At 41.2% G+C, this 17,595-nt stretch overlaps 1 protein-coding gene across 1 annotated transcript in view; it reads left to right on the top strand.

Annotated features, from left to right (window-relative positions):
- The window catches only part of LOC132357177 (A-kinase anchor protein 17B-like), a 99,979-nt gene that overhangs the window by 1,113 nt on the left and 81,271 nt on the right, over nucleotides 1-17,595 (top strand). Inside the window, exon 2 of the mRNA XM_059910463.1 lies at nucleotides 750-822. The gene's annotated coding sequence lies outside the window, so the exon portion shown is untranslated. The remainder of the gene's footprint in view (nucleotides 1-749; nucleotides 823-17,595) is intronic.

The raw sequence follows: 17,595 nt of genomic DNA, 5'->3' as shown, positions 1-17,595 counted from the left end.
ACAAACAGGCAGAGAATATACTTGTGGTTGCCAAGGGGTATGGGGAGTGGGGGAGGGATGGGTTTGGGAGACTGGAATTGGCAGATGCAAAGTATCATATATAGAATGGATAAACAATAAGTTCCTACTGTATAGCACAGGGAACTATATTCAGTATCCTGTGATAAACCATAATGGAAAAGAATATGAAAAAGAATGTATATATATAACTGAATCACTTTGCTGTACAGCAGAAATTAACACAACATTGTAAACCAACAATACTTCAATAAAAAAAATAGAAATGGAAAAAGAGGACTTGTTCTAGTTACAGAAGGCTTGCTCTGCTCTCAACCACTGGGGATGCTTATTTTTCTTGTTTTGTGAATTCGCCTGTCTTGCTGTAAGCTAATTTCACGGCTGTGGGAGGTTGGAGAAAGTAGGTTTATGACTCTAAAGACCAGAGGACACTGGACTTTAAGAGAGTTTGAATTGGAATTTGGGGGCTACAGTAAGGGAACCTTCAGTTACCAGTTCTGTCCTGAGCACTCTGTTGGACAACAGGACTAGATCCTAAACGTCCTTCAGGGAGCTCTGCCCTGGGAATGGAACAGTTGATGCAATAACCACATTGTATGGAGATTGGCTCAACTGGGTTGTATTGGTTTTGTTTGGTTTTAAGGCAACTTGTGTGAGCTTTCAACTTCATCCACCTTGGGAACCAGGTATACCCTTTTCTTTAGCACTGCTGTTCTTTTTGTCTTCAGCAGGAATAAGATGTTCAAGTGAGCCAGAGGCAGGAAGAACCAGTTTAGTCTTCACAGCTGTGAGCCAGGAGAGATCGTGAGTTGATGGTATATTTTAACCTCGAAAGTAATTTTTCAGAACAGGAACCTTGCACAGTAAAATGAGTAACAGCAAAGTATTTATCTGCTGCCTTCTGTCTTTTCATGATAATGTGCTAACGTAACAAGGTTTGTTCATATTTTACTCAGCCAGAGTCTCATTCATTTGCTAAGCATTGGGAACATTATGTAGATTGATCTTAAACATAAATCAGTCCTTGAGGGTGTCCTATATTTGGATTGTGACTTGTAGACTCAAGCTAATCTCATTGCCTCTTTTTCATACTTGTTGAAAAGTCTGTGAAGAACATAGTAAGTTCTCCAACTTTGGAAAAGGATCTCCAACTTTGGAAAAGGCACACGATGTGAAACTGGAGTGCTGTGTTAAAAATAAATTTATGATAACTAAAAAAAAGAAAAAAGAAAAACAGGAAAGAGGCAGTAAGCAAAGTAATCTTAGAAGTAGTATTGTAATATGAGGAAAAAGGGTGGCTGGCTGATTCAGGCCAGCAGGCAGCCTCCTGTCCTCCTCATCAGGCCTTGGGAGATGCTCACAGTTTTTGATTCTCCAACTCTCACTTTTTGTTTCTCTTCTCACTGAGTTAAATCTTCTGTTAGTACATTACCTTAGTTTAACTTGCTGATGTTTCTAAGATTATAGTTTATCTTGCTATATTTATGCCAATGTTGGTCGATTCCTGCTCTCTTAATTTGTATTTTATTCTTTAACCTTATGGAATTTTGTAAATTGCAAAAGTAGAATATACCTGTCATACCAAAAAAAACAGTATAGAAGTGTATTAAAGAAAATTAAGTCCCCCTGCACATCCTCTGAGGTAACGTTAGAGCAACCAACCTTAAGAGCTTGGGGTGTGTGTGTGTGTGTGTGTGTGTGCCTACATCTTTCCTGCAGTCAAATGCTCTACCACTGAACTATACCCCCTCTGCTGTGTGCATCTTTCCTCATCTTTTTTTTTAATGCACAGACAAATATTCATTTGTATGGATTCTCCCCCCTCTCACTCCCTTCCTCCCTTCTAAAGAAAAAATATAATTCCATTGGAAGGATATAAAAAAAACCCTGATAATCAGATTATCTCTAGGGAAGAAAACTGGGAGAGGTAGGAACAGAGGTGGAAGGGAGATTGACTTTTGACTGTGTGCCCTTTTGTACTGTTTGCTTTTTCCCCTCTTTTCTTTTTACCACCGGTATGTATTATCCATTTAAAAAAAAAAATCTCTCCGCCATCATCAATTTTCCCTGAAACATTCCCATTAGCTGCAGTGTTTCTGGTGATATTTGCCTTGCCATGAGGGAGGTGTTGGTTTTGAAATGTTGAACAACTCTTGGTGAAGTTCTGAATGAAACAAAATACAATCTGCTTTCTATTTACATGGTAATTGCATTCTTGGGAAATTCTGTGTACATAAACACTGTGAGAAAAATGTTTTGTATTTTAGATTTAAGCAGAGTTAAGTTTTCAACTCTGATAATTAGAAACAGCTTTTCCACCTACATGGATGCCTGGTGGGATCTTTGAAAGCCATGAAGGATGCAGGACAGTCTGGTGCATTGCAGATACGCAACATCCTTGCCCTGCCCATTAAATGCCAGTAGGGTACCCCAATCACTCCGGCTCCCCTCTCCCCAGTGTCCAAAATGCCCTCTAGGAGACAGTGCCATTCCTTTTGAGAACCACTGCTCTAGCTGCTCTCTCTGGAAATTTCTTTCCTCAGATATTTGCAGAGCTGGTTCCTTGTCATTCCAAGCTCAGCTTAAATGTTATCTCCTGTCAGAGGGCTCGCCTGACCACCCAGTCTACACAGCCCCCATTCACTCTGCCACATCGCCCCATTTCAGTTCTCTGTATAGCATTTATCCCTATCTGCTCTTTTTCTTTTCTTGGTTTATCGTCTGTGTCCAGCTACCAGAATGTAAGATCCATGAGGGAAGGGATGTTGTCTCTTGTTCACAGCTGTGTCCCCTGTGCCTGGAACAATGGCTGGCACATAGTTAGTGCTCAGTAAACATTAGTTAGATGAATGAAGGATGAAAGGAAGGAAGGAAGAAAGAAAGGAAAGAAGGAAGGAAATCTTCAGTTCTACAAGTTGGAAAAGATTAGCAGAACATAATGTCTTCACAAAATTATTTATTTAGGTCATATATGATAAATAGCAAAAGATTAACTAGATTCACAAGATTGGTAGATTTATCAATTCCCAGTGAATAATATCAGCTTTGTCAGAAATTGGATGTTTGCCATTTTAAATTTCCAGCCACATCTGTAATTCTAAAGTGAACTGTGATATCTGACAGAGACTCTTTGTCCCCAGTCATCATTTTCACCATGTCTTGAGCGGCAGTTTTGGCAAGTGTGTCAACAATGACTTCAGCAGCTCTGACCTTTACAGTTAAATATAACACTATAAAGTGTGGCTTCCATAGCTTTTGCATTTCTCTCCCTTGGCACACTGTATTTAACTTTAAGCAGTGTTTGAATTTCCTTCCATTCTGCTTCAAAATTTTTGATGATGTTGAGGCAGGAAGGGTTCATATCAAAATGTGTGAGCCTTTTCCTTCTTTCATTCTCTCACTCATTTATTCATTCCACAAATGTTTATTGAATACTTACTCTGTATCAGGAACTATGTTGGGGATACATATTTCACATAATGGAATTTAATTTGCTCCCGTTACCAGGCTATGGTAATCCAAATTTCAATGGTTTTTTATGGTAGTCACCTAATACTTTTAGTTTCTTTGCAGCTGGTATTTTTAAAACACTAAGAGATGATCCAGGTGATGAAATGATACACCTTTAATATCTATCTGAAGACCTAGGGCTAAACTCATCACATTTTTTTTTATTTTGGCCGCATGGCATGTGGGGTCTTAGTTCCCTGACCAGGGCTCGAACCCCTGCCCCCTGCAGTGGAAGCGTGGAGCCCTAACCACTGGACCTCCAGGGAATTCCCTAAACTCATCACATTTTAATCACCAGCTCCACCTCTACACTTTTTGCCATTTATGTACAGTAAAATTACCTTGTTTCCGTGTAGAGTTAGTTATATGAGTTTTAACACATGTATAGATCTGTGTGACCACCCTCACAATCAGAATACAGAACTGCTCCATCAGCCCCCAGAATTCTCCTGTGTTGCCTGTCTGTAGTCAAGGCCTCCCCCACCCCCAGCTCTGGCAGCCATTGATCTGTTCTCTGTTCTCATAGTTTTGCCCTTCGAGAATGCCGTATAAATGAAAACATACAGCATGTAACCTTTTGAGACCGGCTTCTTTCACTCAGCACAATGTCTTTGAGATTCACCCATGTTGTTGTGTTCATCAATAGTTTCTTCCTTTTTATTGCTGAGTCATATTCCATTGTGTGGATGTACCACAATTTGGTCATCCACTTATCCATTGGTAGACATCTGGGCTGATTCCAGTTTTTGGCTGTTATGAATAAAGCTGCTATGAACATTTGTGTACAGGTGCTTGCATGAAAATATCTCCTTTTATTACATGAAAGGTAATAGTCTATAGATATAACTTTGGTACTTTGCTTTTTTCACTGTATACTCTATCCTAGGGGTTACTCCAACTCAGTTCATAGGTATTGTTCTCACTCTTATTTATAACCACATAGTATCCTATTGTATGGATGTACCATAGTTTATTTAGCCACACTCCTAGTAATGAACATTTAGGTGGTTTCCAGTATTTTGCAATTATAAACAATGTTACAATGAACAACCTCCTGCATGTGTATTTTTGTATTGTTGGGGGTTTATTTTCATCCACTGTTAAACTTTAAAATCCCATTTGTAAACGCTGACCCATGGTGAGTTCAATGGAAAACAAAACAGAAAAGAATGAAGCACAGGCCTAATTCCTAGTAAATTATATGCGCCTTTACATAATTCCTGTGCTAAAGGTTTGTCAGCTTCTGGAAATCATGTGTGGATGTGTGAATGAAAAAAATGCATTGATGTACATGGACCTTCAAGATACAGGGCCCCATACTGCTGCTCCAGATTGTGAAGTGCTCCGCAAAATGGCAGTGATCACTGGCAATGGGCAGATTGAGGAAACAAGAGGCCAGGGTGCTGGGTGGTTGACCGTGTGAATGTCGAAATCACTGAGAATGATGAGAGAAGTTGGGACAAAGAGGACAGATAGTCAAGAACTAAAGCCTATATGAATGAGGGCAGTGACCAGGAAGGTGACAGAAGACTACCAGCAGGATGGGGAGAGGGTGAAATAACAGGATGGTGTGAGTCAAGGAGGAGCCAGAGACTTCTCAAGAGTGGCGAGGAACGAAGATCAGGAAGTGGCCTTGGGGAGCAAGGAGAGCTCCAACTCCACCTCTTGGCACTCTCTAAGGCATTTAGCTGTGGGGAGATGAGAGAATAAACAGCCTGCACTTTAGAGGGGTCAGCAGACAGCCAAGGTTTCAGTTACAGCAGGATGTGGCGGGAACATCCCGAGGAGAGGCTCAAGGCCACTGGGACTTAGCCCATCACAGACGGGAAGTTCTAACCTTAATCCAACTCGAACACTAACTTAACCCTCATCCTCACCCTAACCTGCTGGTAAGGTCCAGCTGTTGTCGTGGGAAGTGTTCCTTCTAGATCAGCTGGTGTTGGCAGCAGCAATGAAAGTAGCAGCAGCTGGCTGCAATGAGCTGTGTAGCCCTTTGCCATTGGGGCACTGGGAGTGGTTTTCATTGTGTCTTCTGGAAGCTCTCCAAGATCGGGCCTGAGAGCCTGGTTGGAGGGTCACAGGGCTGAGCTCCTCCTGCAAGTGTGGCATGCACGGTTCTGGTGTTTAGTATCCTCAACCAGAGACTAGCCATACCTCCCACAATATTGCCGTGCTGCTGCTATTTTGCGTATAATTTGCATGAGGTTTGTTGCATTTTGAAGATGGCAAAGGGAAAAGCTGACTGACTAATCAACCAGATTTCACAGGACAGTAGTACCTTGGTGGGAGTCCCTGCTATCTATTCCTTAACTTTGCGGATCCAGAAATCCAGCGTTGTCAGTGTACCCTGCAATAAGCTGATTCCGGGGGCTGACTCTTGATAACTACTGGTCACTCCTTCTCAGTCTCCTTTGCTGGTTCTTCTTCATCTCCACAACCTCTAAATATTGGAGTGCTTCAGGCTCAGTCCTTGAGCCTCTTCTCTGTTTAAACTGATTTCCATGGTGATCTCATCTAGTCATGTGGCTTTAAATACCATCTATGTCCTGACGACACTCAAATATGTATCTCCAGCTTGTAATCCTCTCCTGAACTCCAGATTCTCATACCCAGGTTCCTCCTTAATAGCTCCACTTGGACATCTAATGGGCATCTCAAGCCTAATGTGTCTCAAACCAAACCCCTGGTCTTCCGCACCAAATCTGCCCCTCCCCTTGTCTTCCCCATGTCAGTAAATGAAACTTTTTTTTTTTTTGGTAACTCAGGCCAAAAATCTTGTAGTTGTGCCTGGCACTCATTTTTCCCTTTAAAATTTATTCTCTCTCCCTTACATTATTGGAATTTCCTCCTAACAGGCCTTTCTATTCCCACCACTGCCCCCTTCTCTGCTTTCTTTTTCTCTATAGAATTTATCACTATCTGACATACTATGTATTTTCCTTAAAAACCTGTCTTCCTTTAGCCCACTAGAATGTAAACTCCATGAGGGCAGGGGTTTTGTCTATTTTGTATACTTCTATATTTCTGGGTCTTAGAATGGTGCCATGACACATAGGCTAGTAGGCACTCACTAAATATTTGTTTAATATATGAATGAATGAATGAACCGAGTCATATGATACTGATATATGTATCAGAATGTCTGTTTCTTAATTGACTGTGAGAAGTATGACTGCTAAGCAGACCTGAATACTCACATTAGATATTCAAGGCACCCTCTTCCCTTTAGGGGAGTATTAATGGGCTATCACACTAGAATGAGAAGTTAGGGGAATATTAGGATAGATACTCTTTACAGGTAAATGTGATCAACCCATCTTCATTGTAGGAATATGCCTTCCTATAAGACCATAATATTCATGGAAGCTGCTTTGGAATCACCCCTGCATTGGGTTATTTGGCTCTCTTTTTTCTGCTTTTCATGTAGAAGAAACAAGGATAACTTCTAAATTTTTGACTTGAGTAAATGGGTGGATGGTGATGCAATTAACAGAGATATGGAAGGACATCATGAGAATAACTTAGACTAGAAGTGATGTATAAGGATAAAGTATGAAGGGTGTTAAAACTGTAGTAAATCCAACTTGAGGCCTTGTTTCAAGTATTCAAGCTGTTACACCAAAAGCAAAGTTCTATTATGGAAGAGATTGTACACCAATATCCATGTGCTCCTCTATATTTCCCCTTGGCTTTCCTTTTAGCCAAGTGGGGTCATGTGGTTTTGTTCTGGCCAATGGAATGTGGATGGGATTGGTAACTGCCACTTCCAGGCCTGGCCCATCCAATAGCCTTCATCATTTTTCATGCTGAAACTCTCTGCTGTTGCCGCAGCTGGAAGCAAAGGACTTGAGATGGCAGAGCACAATGCAAGGAACCTGGATCCCTGAGTTCATCACTTAGAGGAAACCTATCTAGGAGAGTTGTTTCACAGGAACCATCTCATAGGACTTTGTGTGAGTGAGAAATAAATCTTTGTGTTAAGTCAGTGAAATTTCAGGGTTTGTTTGTTACCACAGCAGAGTCTAATCTACCCTGACTAACACATCTATCTACACACTATTATCCACAGGAAAGCTCTCTCTACCTGAGCTACACATGGAGATTCAAGAGAAGCACTTAATGCTTGTCAGTTATGTTAAGGATTTTCTTCCTCAGCTTTATGAAGAGATGGGCAATGACTATAAATGACTACTTTTGCTCAAGAAAGTCACTGACTTTCATAAGGAAAAGTCATCACTTGACTATTTGAGTTTCAAGAAAAATCTGTGTCTTTTTGGGAAAAAAGCCTTCAATTTGAATGATCATAAGCATGGCTAGGATTGACTTTGAACAACCCAAATTTATGCTTTTATGACAAGCTTCATCATTGTAGTACCATGCAAGAGAAACTGAATGCAATGATTGCAAAAACTGTAGCTGTAGCACATATGCTTTGATGGAGATTGTGAGTTTGGGGTATTAAATGATTTTCATTGTCTAGATTACCTAGTTGTGAATTCAACTGAAGAACTTGCTGAAAACATTTTGATCATAATGAAGAGACTCTTGAAATGCTTGATTAAGTGTCTTCTGCAGAATTTCTCAAAGTGGATGGTAGTGGTGAGTGGCTAATTGTGCTAATTTGGGTCCTCCAGGAAGCAGATGCTAATATGGAGTTAAGAATACAAGATGTTGACTGGGGATAATGCCTGTGAAAGCTAAAAGGGCAGGGAGCAAGACTGGGCAAGGAAAACCCTTAGAACATAATGCAGATCTGACACATGTGAAAGGGTTGGGGGAGGAAGGGGAATTGGGCAGAGATGACTTAGGCTGCAAGGCAGATGTGACAAAGTCTTGATCAACCCAATGGGGAGTTCTGGAGGAAAGACGGCCTGTTAGAAGAGTCCGAAGTTGGACAGAAATGGCCAGGCCCTAGTATTGCCACCATGCTCCGTCATTGGCTGTAATCTTCCAAGGGAAAGCATGGTCTTGTCAAGAATGCTGCAGCTGATCTTGGAAGGTGCTGCAGCTGGAGGCTGTCAGCTAACTTCACTCCTTACAGATATATGGCAAATTCTTTCTTGAAGAGTGATCTAAGCCGTGCACCTCCATGCCTGCCCAGTTTTCCGTTTGTGTTGCCTGGATTCTCTTCTCCAAAACCGCACAATTTTCCTGTGAGCCTCTCTTTCTGTGGGAAACATAGTAGAGGAGGTTAATGGGAAGAATTACACCTTGCTGCAGTTGGTCTCAGGGCTTCCACTGGTTGTCATCTTCTCCCTTCTCCACTATCCACTCTATATTCATATTGATTTTCTATCTGCTTGATCTATCAATTACTGACAAAAGGATGTTGAAGTCCCCAATTCTGATAGTGGGTATATCCATTTCTCCTTTCAGTTTTGTCAGTTTTTGCCTCACCTATTTTGATGCTCTGTTGTTAGGTGCATATACATTTAGGATTGTTATCTCTTCTTGAGAATTGACCACTTTATCATTATGTAATGCTCCTCTTTATGCTTGATAGTATTCCTTGTTCTGAAAGCTACTTTGATAGAAATGTAGCAGCTCCAGTTTTCTTTTGGCTAGTGTTTTCTTGGTATATTTGTGTCTATCCTTTTTATTTTTGACCTACCTGTCTTTATATTTAAAGTGGGTTTCTTATAGACAACATATAGTGGGTCTTGTTTTTTTATCCACTCCAACAATTTCTGTCTTTTAATTGGTGCATTTAGACCATTCACATTTAAAGTGATTTATAGTTAGATTAATATCTACCATCTTTGTCAGTGTTTTCTATTTGTTGCATTTGTTCTCTGTTTCCTCACCACCCTCTTTTTCTGTCCTCTATGGTTTTAATTGAGCTTTTTATATGATTCCATTTTATTTCCTCTCTTAGTATGCCAATTCTTTTCTTTTCTTTTTTTTGTGTTTCTTTATCTTTTTTTCCTGTTAGTGTACCAATTATAATTGTTGCCCTAGAGTTTATAATATACATTTTAAAAAACTTACTCTGTTTTTTAAAAATATTTATTTATTTATTTATTTGGCCGCGCTGGGTCTTAGTTGTGGCACGCGGGATCTTCGTTGCTGCGTGTGGGATCTTTAGTTGCGGCATGCAGGATCTTTAGTTGCGGCATGTGGGATCTAGTTCCCTGACCAGGAGTCGAACCTGGGCCCCCTGCATTGGGAGTGCGGAGTCTTAACCTCTGGACCACCAGGGGATTCCCTATAATATACATTTTTAACTAATCTAAGTCTGCCTTCAAATAATACCATACTGCTTCATGTGTAGTACAAGTTCCTTATAACAGAGTATTTTTGATTCCTACCTCCCATCCCTCTGGCCTCCAAAGTGCACTGCTGGCAGCTTATAGTTCAGTGGGACTCTTGCTGTGCCCCTGGTAAGAGTGTGCCCTCTTTGAGGACAAGTACCTCTTACACTGCAGAGCTCAAAATTATGGGGGACTGAAAGCACAATGTCTCCCTACTAGTAAGTTATTGGGAATGACTGTGTATGTGGTGACTTCTGCTTCCACTCCTTGGTTCCTGCACCCATGTACTTCTCCTCTGGGGGAGATGGTGCCATATAGAGGTCTCTGATTTAGCATTTACTTTGTATCCTGGAGGATGGTACCACATCCTTGCAGAGTATTGCTTCTGAGCTGGTGCTTCAGCTGCACCTTCAGTAGGCCATTCCATTGCTTTATCAGGTCAGCTACTTCTGAATGGTGTGGAAGGTAACATGCTAGGGGGTCCTATGGTCACAAGCACACTCCCACACTTCCTTTGAAGCAAGCCCCTGGTCAGCTGCTACGCTGTGTCAGATTCCATGGTGTGCACAGTCAGGCACTCCTTAGGTCCCTGGATACTGTGGTGCTGGCTGAGTTTCTGTGGGCAGGAAAGTCAAAACCACACCCAGAGTAAATGTCCATTTCCATGAGAGTGAATTTCTGGTCTTTCCTGGATGGAAGAGGCCCTGTCATCCCTATTGCTAGTTATGAGACCAGTTCCGTGTTTGCCCCTCCTACTGTCTGCCCTGGCCTGCAGAGGAGAGCCACATGAACTTCTCGGTGATGCTGGTGCTCTTCGCACCAGCACATGCCACATGGCCTTGGTGAACAGCGTGTCCCCTGAGCTGTTCTGTACAATATAATCCTCCGGTGGATATTCTGGCCTCACACAACACATCCATTGCAGCATGCCCACCTCCCAGAGCCTTCTAAGCCACTGTCTGTCATGGCAGTTCAGGCATTTCTACCCAAAGTTAATATCAACCAACATGTTTTCTGTGCTTCTAGGATCCAACCTTCAAGATGTGTTTGTACCGTATTCCAGGGTCCTTGCCAGGGTGTTAAATCCTGTATCCCAGGAGAATGCACCTATATTTAGAAACTATCTTTTATCCAAATTTGTGTTCTACCTCCCTATTTATTACCTGGAACCCCTTCCTAGAGAGACACTTTAGATCTCTGGGTATTAAATGTCTAGCAGTCCTCTAAATGTCTCCACTTTCCCCAGCATACACTCACCTAAGTAAATGGCCATAGATCCCTTTAGGGAAGGACTGGAACTATTATTATGGTCTATAATTACCCTGGTGATGCAGTGTCCTTCCTCCTGGGGACCTAGCCACTTCTTCAGTCAGTGGGTTCTGGGTCTGAAAACTGACTCAGGTCCAGGAACTGGGCAGAGCATCATGGCTTTTTTGGGGGGTGTTAACCCTCAGCCTCTTTTCTATTGCTGCTTTTTAAAAATTATATAATTAAACAACATCCTTATTGGTTGTCCGTCTATTTGCCCCTAGGGGCACCATACTCTATTAATCCTCTTGACTCCCTGAGGGTCAAGCTCTCTTGGCTGCCCCTCTGACATTGCCAGTCATTATAGTTATTGTGGCCTCCTGGCTTTGGGCAGTTAAACACAGCCAAAGCTGCGGTCCTTATTACTTTGGCCTCTATTAATGAACCCAACTCTGTGATTGCCTCTCCTAGCATCTCCCCTGGCCTGCAAAGAAGAGCCATCACAGAACTTCTTGGTGATGCTGGCCCCCCTCTCACCTGCGCGTTCCTCTTGGCTTTGGTCAGTGGTGTGTCTCCTGAGTCCTCCCATGCCGCATTACTCTCTGGTGGGTTTTCTGGCCTCAGGTAACATATCAGCTCCAGCATGCTTACTTCTTTGAACCTTTGAATTCCTTTCTTTACCATCTACTGTGGCAATTCAGGCATTTTAACCTCACTCAGTGTGGTTTATCACTTTCTCCAGGCTTCTAGGAGCCACCATAACAGTAGGTTTGTACCTACCCCTAGGGTCCTTGCCAAGGTGTTAAGACCTGTATCCTGAGAGTGCTCCCAAGTCAATAAACCCTCCCTTATCCAGTCTTAAGTTCTGGACCCAGAACTTGAAACACCCTTGAAATCCAATCCATGGGATCTCTCTGGCTCCTTCCAGCATATGTTGGCAAGGTCTGGCAGCCCTTTTGGTGTATATAGACCCTTTTCTTTCTTACCAAGTCCAGTACATCCCTGGCTGGGTTATACCCTAGTTATTGGCCTGATAACCAGGAGAAGAGGTGAAGGCAGATCTTGTGCCTTATAGGGGAGAGGCCTTTTTACCGTCTTCCCTAAAGAAGTGAGGTGAATGCTAGCCCTTAATAGGGAGGAATGGGTTACCGCTGCACGCTCTGAGGATTCAGAGCAGTCTGGGGAGCCAAAAATCTTTGGAGGCATCTACTTAGATGTTCTCATGCCATTTGCCAGGATCCTGGGTTTTCCCAACTAGAGCCCTGACCTTGGCATAACAGATCTGCTTTGGATAAGCATTCAGTCATCTTTGAAGCTTGGTGACTCTAATTATTAAGTTCTAAGTTTGGTCTTTAGATTTTTCTGCTCGCTCATTGAAGAAGATAAGGACCTCTTTGTGAGCTACCAAAGAGGCACCCTGGCTTTTACACTTAGTTTTCTAATGTTAGTTGCCCTCAGCAGTTCTATTATTCCTCCATAGGGTTTCAATGCAATTTAATAAGAGCCAGCCAATTCCACTGTCCTTGCAAACAATGTTATCCACATCTTCTTTTCATTGCATCTGCCAGAACATTTTCTTTCACCAGAACATTCTCCCAACTCACTACCAGTGAAAGTTTTAGCAGTTGGGCCTTGGCCCACATACCACTTGGGATGAGGTTCTCATTTCGTTTCATGTAGTAAATGATCCAGTCCCAAAGCCCCACCTTACCTCTGCTTTCTCAGACCAATCCTATTACCAGTTGTTGTCAGTTCAGGTCCTCTGGGAAGCAGATACTGAGACAGAGTTAGGAGTGCAAGAGGTTTATTGGGGGTACTACCTGTGAAATACAAAACGGGAGGAAGCAAGATTGGGCAGGAAGTGCCTCAGACCATGATGCAGACCTGACACTTGTCAACAGAGAGAGGCTAGGCAGGAGAATTACCAAGGGTGAGTCTCAGATGACAATGCAGATCTGACAAAGTCTAATCTCAAAATGTTAGAATGCTCCAGGACTCAGTCCTTGGTCCACGTCTGTTCTCCAGCTTCGCTTACTCCCTTAATAATCTCTTCCAGTCCCATGGCTTTAAATACCACCTATACTGATGACTCAAAATAAAAATCTAGCCCAGACATTCCCCTGAGCTCCAAACTTGTATATTCAATTGACATCTCCACTTGAAGATTTAGTAGGTTTCCAATTCAACATGTCCAAAATGGAACACTTGATTCTCACCCTGTTCCAATCTATTCTTTCCAAGGTCTTCCTCACCTCAGTAAATAGCTATCACTGTTCACCCAGTTTCCAAGTTAGCCATCTTTGATTGTCTCCTCTCCCTTATTTCCCATGCATATACATTTTATTAATAAGTTCTGCTATCCCTTCTGTTCTTCAAACATGCCAAGGTATTTCCATATGCAGTTCCCTCTGCCAGAAATGATCTTCCTTTGTCTTCACATGGGGATCCTTCTACTTCAGCTCTCAGCTTAAAGATTCTCTCTCCAGAGAGAACTACTACAAACGCTCTCTTATACTCTCTCATAGTGCCCTGTATTTCCTTAATATCACTTATTTTGGTCCCTATATATTTGTTTGTTTCATGTCTTTCTCCCTCATTAGCACATAAGCTCCATGATGAGAGGAGCCTGCCTGTTTTGTTCACTACTGTATCCCCAGTAAGTGCCATATAGTAAGTGTGCAATATTTATCAGATGAAGAGATGGATTAAAAATATTTCCAACAATTTGTTGTCTTCTGTCACTGAATAAAATCATTTAAAAAATTGTGGGGCTTCCCTGGTGGCGCAGTGGTTAAGAATCCACCTGCCAATGCAGGGGACACGGGTTCGAGCCCTGGTCCGGGAAGATCCCACATGCCACGGAGCAACTAAGCCCGTGCGCCACAACTACTGAGCCTGCGCTCCAGAGCCTGCGAGCCACAACTCCTGAAGCCTGGGCGCCTAGAGCCCGTGCTCTGCAACAAGAGAAGCCACTGCAACGAGAAGCCTGCACACCACAACGAAGAGTAGCCCCCTTTCGCCGCAACTAGAGAAAGCCCTCGCGCAGCAACGAAGACCCAACACAGCCAAAAATAAAATAAATAAAATAAATAAATTTAAAAAATTTGTGGATTAGGGAAATAAAGAAGTACCCTTAAGGACATCTAGTTCCAGTAATATAGTGGACATGGTCAATGCTTCCCAACTGCATTAATAATATTAATATTAATATCACTAACACAGCAGCAGTAACAAAGTACTACAGACTGGGGGCAGACATTTATTGTCTTATAGTCCTAGGGGCTAGAAGTCTGAGATCAGGTGTCAGCAGGGTTGGTTTCTTCTGAGGGCTGGGAGAAAGAATCTTTTCCATGCCTCTCTCTTAGCTTCTGGTGGTTTTCTGGCAATCTTTGGTGTTCCTTGGCTTGGAGATGCATTGCTCCAATCTCTGCCTTCATCCTTATATGGCATTTCCCCTCAGTCTCAGTCTCTGTCTATGTGTCCAAATTTTCCCCTTTTTAAAGGATACCAGTTATGTTGGACTAGGGTCCACCCTAATGACCTCATTTTTAAGTTGATTACCTCTGTAAAGGCCTTATTTCCAAATAAGGTCACATTCTGAGGTACTGGGGGTTAAGATTTCAACAAACCATTTGAGGGGCTATAATTCAACCTTTAACTCCAACCCTTTTGAGGAGGGGGACAAAAATATGAGAATATCTATTTTTATTTTTAAATCAGGAAGTAAGGTATTAATATTTAACATGTGAATTTACATCTTGAGCATGCTGACTTAGTCTTATGTCTGACAATTGGTGTCAGAAACAGGATACAAAGTTCGTATCCTGAAACAAGAATGGGAGTTCCACAATACAGAGGGTTTGGCAGTGGTGTCATACTCCTTCTTTTACTTTCAGTGTATTGCAAGGTTTTGCCATTTGCTGTGTCAAATTAAGTGAATTCATGAATGATATGATGTTCTTGTTTTAATTAACCCTTACAAAATGTAAAAGTAGATTAAAATGATTCCTCTAAAAACAAATAAATACCCCTCTGCTCAACCTCCCCACAAACCCAGCCATAGATTAAAAATAACACTAATACTTCAAGCACAAAGAAGTAGCAAAAAAGAAAAAAAAGGAAAAATAGGGTAAGTAGAAAGCACAAATTAAAGTCGTAGAAAGAATTCCAATAAACTAGCAATGACAAGTGTAAACAGATGAAGCTTACAAGTTAAACAACATATACTGACAAATTGTATTTTTAAAGATCCAGCTATGCTGTTTATAAAATATATATCTAAAATATAAGGACACAGAAAGTTTGAAAGTAAAAGACAGAAGAAAATATGCCCAGAAATTAATAACCAAAAGAAAACTGGTACCATGATTTTTTTAAAAATTAATTAATTAATTAATTTTTGACTGCGTTGGGTCTTTGTTGCTGCGCGGGCTTTCTCTAGTTGCGGCGAGCGGGGGCTACTCTTCGTTGCAGTGCGCGGGCTTCTCATTGCGGTGGATTCTCTTGTTGCAGAACACAGTCTCTAGGCACACGGTCTTCAGTAGTTGCGGCACGCGGGCTCAGTAGTTGTGGCTTGCAGGCTGTAGAGCTCAGGCTCGGTACTTCTGGCGCACGGGCTTAGCTGCTCCGCGTCATGTGGGATCTTCCCGGACCAGGGCTCAAACCCGTGTCCCCTGCATTGCCAGGTGTATTCTTAACTACTGCGCCACCAGGGAAGCCCGGTACCATGATGTTAATATCAGACAAAATGAACTTTAAGGTAGAAAACATTAGGCATAAATATGGTCACTACATTATGATGAAAGGAACAATCCATCAGGAAGGTATAAAAATTCTAAACCTGTATGTAATCTAATTATATTATTGTAAAAAAGCAAAAATGGACAAAATTACAAGGAGAAAAGGAGAAATACACACAAATAGGAGAGACTTTAACATACTTCTCTTCATATTTGAGAGATTATGCAGACAAAAAATTAGTGTATAAAAGATTTGAAAGCACAATTAAGAGGCTTTCTCTACTGGACATATATAGAAACTTTCTCTACTGGACATATATAGAAACATTTATCAATTAGGTAATACATGTTCTTTTCAAGCACAAATATAACAGTTTAAAAAATTGATCATTAAATTGCAAACTAACAAATACCAAAGAATATTTATCATGGAAATCATAGTCTCTAATCACAGTGAAATTATATTAGAAATAATAAACAAGAGGATAATTTTAAAAATAAATTTATTTATTTTTGGCTGCGTTGGGTCGTAGTTGCTGTGCACGGGCTTCTCATTGTGGTGGCTTCTCTTGTTATGGTACACGGGCTCTAGGCATGTGGGCTTCAGTAGTTGTGGTGCACGGGCTCAGTAGTTGTGGCTCACGGGCTCTAGAGCGCAGGCTCAGTAGTTGCAACACACGGGCTTAGTCGCTCCGTCGCATGTTGGATCTTCCCGGACCAGGGCTCGAACCCGTGTCCCCTGCATTGGCAGGCGGATTCTTAACCACTGCGTCACCCAGGAAGTCCAAGAGGATAATTTTAAAGTCACATACACTTGGATATTTATAATCACTTATCACATGGGTCAAAGAAGAAATTGTACTGGAAACTAGAAAGTATTTAGAACTGAATGATAATGAAACTATGAAGTATCAGAGCTTTTGAGGGTGCAACTAAGGTGGTCCTGAGGGGAAAATGCATAGCTTTAAGTTCTTATATTAGAAAAGGTGAAAGGCTAAAAAGTAACTCAAGAAGTTAGAAAGAAAACAAGGAAGTAGAAGGAAAGAATTTCAAAACGTTAAGAGCAGAAATTAATAAAATAGAACACCAAGCCAAATCAAGAGGAACAACAGAATAAAACACTAGTTTTTGTATAAATATAAAGATGACATATATACATGCTGGATATGCCAAGATAGGGCTTGATCTCATGTGCTTAACTGTTATGTTAACAGATAATTATTCTTGTTAAAGTTTGTATTTCTTCTTGTGTAATTTTATTCTAATAAATGTTATTGATTAAATAGAGAATTAAATGTGACTCAGCCTTTGCAAGTCTATCCTGTAAATGCATTTACAAATCAGAAAAAAATGAACACCTGGTTGTTTGAGAAAGATGAATAAAGCACACAACTCTCTAGCTAGATGAATAAAACAGACAACTCTCTGGAAAAAAGGAGAGAAGGCACAGATAATAAAAATGCAAGAGTTGTAAAGTAACTGACACAGTAGATGGGATATTGAAACAATAACAAGAGATCTTTATGAACATCTTTATGCCAATAAATTTGAAAACTTAAATAAAATGGATAATTTCATGTAAAACTACAATTTACCATAATTGACTCAGGAAGAAATGGGAAAACTGAGCAAACTTGTGATTATTAATGAGACTGAAGCAGTCATTAAAAATCTACTAAGGAACCAACAAACAAGCACAATACACAACTCACCACACACCCAGTAAATAGTTGGTTGTACGGGTGAGTTCCAACAAACATTCAAGGAGCAGATCATCTCAATACTATATAAACTGTGGCAGTAAATCCTCTCCAACTCATTTTATAAGG

This window comes from Balaenoptera ricei, chromosome X (assembly GCF_028023285.1).
Source record: "Balaenoptera ricei isolate mBalRic1 chromosome X, mBalRic1.hap2, whole genome shotgun sequence".
Taxonomy (NCBI): Eukaryota; Metazoa; Chordata; class Mammalia; order Artiodactyla; family Balaenopteridae; genus Balaenoptera; species Balaenoptera ricei.
The sequence above is the reverse complement of the archived record's forward strand: the minus strand, read 5'-3'. Positions and strand labels throughout refer to the sequence as shown.